General features: G+C 53.2%; 2 long non-coding RNA genes across 3 annotated transcripts in view; both read right to left on the reverse strand.

Moving 5' to 3' along the window:
- Positions 1 to 1,125: 1,125 nt before the first annotated feature.
- The window catches only part of LOC105308969, a 114,326-nt gene continuing 110,495 nt past the window's right edge, over positions 1,126 to 4,956 (reverse strand). For both annotated transcript variants that reach the window (XR_002778187.1, XR_897356.2), the window contains one exon: positions 1,126 to 1,277. This is a non-coding gene — a long non-coding RNA (uncharacterized LOC105308969). The remainder of the gene's footprint in view (positions 1,278 to 4,956) is intronic.
- The window catches only part of LOC111733820, a 3,917-nt gene continuing 1,075 nt past the window's right edge, over positions 2,115 to 4,956 (reverse strand). Inside the window, exon 2 of the long non-coding RNA XR_002778188.1 lies at positions 2,115 to 4,927. This is a non-coding gene — a long non-coding RNA (uncharacterized LOC111733820). The remainder of the gene's footprint in view (positions 4,928 to 4,956) is intronic.

The raw sequence follows: 4,956 nt of genomic DNA on the forward strand, positions 1-4,956 counted from the left end.
GCAGAGCACCAGAATCTGAGAGGCGAGGAACAGAGCCCTCCCGGCCTTCAGAAAGAACCAACACTGCCCGCACGTGCATTTGGACTTCTATCCTGCCGGACGGGACATGGAGCCGTCTGCTTATGCCACTGCAGTCTGTGCCGCCGTGGGCCACCGGCCCAGGTAAACCAACGCGCCGTTAACTGGCACCGCTTAGGATGACACCCCTGTGCGGGACGCGCACGGGGGTCAAGCCCACCCAGTTCCGGAGGGTGGTCATTACCGCTGAGGGGACCAAGGGCATCGGCCCCAGAAGGGCAAACGCACGGGCCAAGGGTTTACTTCCTAAGGTGGGCGGGCGGCAGAACACAAGGATGTTTCTTCATTAATGTCACTTTGTACGTCTCTCATAAAATAAAGCGTTCATAGTTAAAAAGGTGCAGTTTAGAGATGAACTTAAAAATTAATAAACTCAATTGAAACAGAAAGAAGACGCAAAGACTTTTAAAAAAGCAGCACAGGCAACGCTGTGGGCTGGGTGCGGACTCTGCCATGGAGGGAGCTGGCCCTCGTGTATAATGGGGACATCGACGCTCAGTGACGTCAAAGGACTCGTGTTAGGAATCTCACCTGTCTGTGACGAAGCCAGGCCACACACACCCCGGGCTCCATGGCACCCTTCAGCCCCCTCAGCTGCCCCGAGGATGGGACCATTATGTCACGACTGGGCCCGTTCACGACTTACCGCAAAGGGAAGTCTCGGTCATAACCAAAGGTGTTGGGAGAAACAAGAACTCTCCTTAAGTTTTAGGGAGACGCGGCAGGGCCCATTTTTTGGGGGGGGTGGGGGTGCAGGATGGCAGGTTGGAAGCTCCAGACAGCAGAGGCCCTAAATCTGAGAGGTCCCCGCTTACACCCCAGCTCACAAATGCCCTCGCTCTCGCCAAGGCCAAGTGTGCCACGTGGTAGCCGCCCGCTGCCCCGCCGACGGGCCGCCTATGTTCACGCCCATCCAATCCCACCCGAACAGAACCGGGCAGGGGACAAAGAACACATGCCCGCCCGCCCGCCACCCAGGGATGGGACAGCCCCCGCCCCGCCCCCCTCGTCCATTCTTCAGAGCCTGGCTGGTCTACCGGCGGCCGGTGGCTGTCACTGGAGCGTGAGACAGGTGTTCCCCGCCCCCTTACCTGACTCCTGGAGGTACCGATACACCAGGAAGTTCACCTCGTCGCTGGTTATGCTCATCTTAGCCTGGCCTCGCAGCGATGGGGTCCTGACAACGCGGGAGCCACCCCCTGCGGGAAGCGACAGGAGAAAGCGGAGAGAGTGTTCACACACTGCCCGTGACATGCTCTGTCCGCGTGTTTTCCGAGACGCTGGAAAGAACCACACCCACGGCGCGAGGCCCACAAAGGCCACGCACGCCCGCTCCGTGCTGCGGCACGTGACACCCCCCCCCGATCACGGAAACCTGTCGTCGTTATTCCCATTAAAAAACAAAAACAAAAACCCACACATCCTGCTGAAACGTTTCCCTCAAAATAAGAAACGTGGGTGTATTTTATAAGGCTGTAATAGTGTCAGGTACAAACCACATGAGAAAAAAAAAAAAAAGGCACATTTCGGAGCACACGGAAAATAAAAACAAAACCCGACTTTTCATTCGATAAAAATCACGTGCGTGTTTGTGGTCACCATTCCTTGAAAACGGGCATTACGATGGACCCCTGCAGCCCGTGACGGACACGGGGCTGTCACAGGAAGCGCGTATCCAGACGGGGGGGGTTACTGAGCAGACCAGCCCACGTCTCAACACGACGCTTTTCACTTGTGAGAGTTTTAATGACAAACGCGACGGTCACGCCACCTACCGGGGCTACACGGCACGGAGAAGGGAGCAAATGTCAGCGAGGAGCTAAGTAAGGGCACATGTCACCCCCACCCACATCATTCTATGACGAGGCCACGTCTCAGGAAGCAGAGAGTCTACATTTTTTTGTATTTTGCCACAGAACTCGCTGCATCAGGCAGGCTGAGGCTTTCCATAGCTGGAAGACAGTTGAAAACCTGGGGTGCAGGACACGATGGTGAGAATTGTGGGACCTGTGTGTCTGAGGTGGCCAAGAAAACAGTGATTTTCTTTCCAGGGTCCTAGTTGTACGTTGGAAAGAAGCCAACCCCAAGAGACCAGAAGATGCCAACGCAGTAAACGCCCTTGTCCCGGACAAATCGGAGTTCACTGTGCCGTCAACTGCCAAAAAAGGCCACCCCGGCTTTCCACTGGGCCACTAACACCAAACACCCCGGGTTGTTAGGGACCTCTCTGCAGAGTCCACGTCCTACCTGTTCAGGCATCTTTATCTGTGGCAAAACTTTTATCATCGAATGAGAATTAAGTTTTTGTTTGTCCAGAAAAAGACAAGGACAAAGTACATATTTGAGTTGAGAGGATTTGAACGGAAAGGTCGTTGTAAGGGACGCACCCCAAGATGGCTGAGTCCCACCCTGGTATGATGCCCTCCCTTCGAATGAGGGCAGGATCCGTGACTTGCTCCTATCGGGGGCGTGGGGGTGCCACACAGCAGGAGGTGAGCAACAGGCAGGCGAGCAAAGCTTCATCTGTATTTGCAGCCGCTCCCCAGCGCCAGCATCACCGCCTCAGCCCCACCTCAGATCACCTAGGAGCACCGGTCCCCGGTGCCACAAAAGTTGGGGACCACTGCCCTATGCTATGTCAGAGATGGATGCCGTTTTCTTGGCAAGGCTACATTCCACGGCAAGGGTGGGCAGTTGTCACTCCCATAATTATGAGACATTATCATGTAAGGCTGGAGGGAGGGACTCTCCTGCAAGCTTTGAAAATAAAAGCTGCCATCACATGAATTCCCCAGGGAGCTTGATGGCAGCCTCCGGGAGGCTGTGGGCCTCAGTCCTACAACCGCAAGGAACTGAAATCATGCCAACAACGTGAACTTGGAAGACCGCTCTCCCCAAGCTCCAAGTAAGGATGCAGCTCAGCCAGCACCTTGACGGCCACCTTGGGAGACCCAGCTAAGCCGCCTGGGACTCCTGACCCAGGAACACTGAGAAATAAGAAATGTGTTGTTTCCGGCTGCTGAATTTATGGTAATTAATACTCCTGTACTTTTGTATACAACAAAAGGAAAATCTGACAGTGAAAATTCAAATGCGGGCTGGGATTTCTGCTTGAACTCGGGGGAGTTCACCCCTAGGACAGCGTTACGAAAATCCTGGGGACTAAATACGAAACTATAAAGTCAGAGTACAAATGAAAAAAAAAATACATTAACATCATTCAAAATGGAGAAGGAAAACCACGCCAATATACACTGCAGAGTAACGAAGCTCTACAGAGGTATCTGGTGACATAAAGTACTGCAGTACTGAGGACGGCTCGGTTCCAATGACAAATTCATCGTCTTCGGTTCTTTCTGACAGGGAGTGGGGGGGCCCGTGGGAGGTGACGTCATGAACGGCACGAGTGCCCCCATCAAAGAGACCCCCGACACGATGTGAAGACGGCATCTGTGGGGCCGGAAGGGGGTCGTCACCAGACGCTGAACCAGCCAGTGAGCCTTGACCTTGGACCTCCCGTCTCCACGACCGTGAGAAACGCGCGTCTGCTGTGTCGGCCACGCGGTCAGCGGTGTTTCTGCTACGGCAGCCGGAACGGACTCCGACAGCACCGCACCCCTAACCCTCTGCCATGTCGGGCATTTAGAAAGAGTGACGTCTAACACACGGGGTCTCTCAATCTCAGTAGTGTGGACACGGGCTGGGGACACGGGGCTTGGTGACTCTCCATGGGGCCGTCCTGAGCATCCCCGGGGGCTAGCAGACGCCACTACACCCTCCTTCCACCCCCTGCAGCTCCGATGCTCACACCACCTACAGACACTACCACACTGCAGCTGGCAAAAAAACACGATCATTTACTGTGCCCCCCGAAGAGCCAGGCTTTTTCAAATCGTCTGAGTAAAATCTTTCCACGACGTTACCGGCATTTTCCTAAGAAAATCAAGGACTGACTTTGTCTTTCAGAAGCCAGATCTTTCTGTTTTCTGAACGGAAGGTGTCCCGATGCGTAGAGACAGCGCAGCTGTACCCGGGGCCTGGCTCACAGCCCCCGCCCCGTGACGTCTGCCACACACACACACACAGACACACACACACAGGCGTCTGGCGCACGGGCTCGCACAGGACCACGGAAAACGAGATTACGGGTCCTCAGGAGACCGAGGATCACGGGCAAATTCCGTCAGCCCGTTCCTCTATCTATCTTCACGCATCGTCCTTTTTCCGAGTACGGAAGCTGCTGTTTGGGCTCTGGCGCTGCTTCCTGATCACAGCTTCGTCTTCTCTCTGCGTTTATAAGTTGGGCTCCAAAGAACGGAACGTTTTCCCCGATACAGTGCTAACGTTTTAAAGGGTTTCTGCTGGTGCCCCTCAACGACATATCGTAATTTTTAAAAACCGATGTACTAACTGGATCGAAATCCGCCCCACGTAAGATACCTACTCGACTAGATTTTAAATGACTATTTCTTTGAAAATCTAATTCCAAAAAAGACTAGTGAACTAAAAAATGTACCTATATATTCTTATTCGATACACACAGGAAAACATGCTTCGAACTGATCGTAAACCTAACAGCAACACTGAGGCCACTTCAACTCTGTGGGTTTAATTTTACTGAAGTCAAGGGAAGCCACCAACCGACGGGTGTTTGGATGGGATGCTCGCCTCCGACCAACGTGCTTGACGGTGGTGGTGCTTATTTTTAGGAGTCAGTTTCACGTTTTTGACTCCAATGAACAGGACGGTCCATCTTCACTTGGCAAAAATTAGTGTTTTGGACAAACCTCGCCACAATCGACTTATAACTTTGGGGAATAAAAGTTACCTATCCTCTTCTCTCTAAGACCTAAATGTCACAATGAAGATATTAGAAGA

The sequence above is a fragment of the Pteropus vampyrus genome, unplaced genomic scaffold, assembly GCF_000151845.1.
Source record: "Pteropus vampyrus isolate Shadow unplaced genomic scaffold, Pvam_2.0 Scaffold647, whole genome shotgun sequence".
NCBI lineage: Eukaryota > Metazoa > Chordata > Mammalia > Chiroptera > Pteropodidae > Pteropus > Pteropus vampyrus.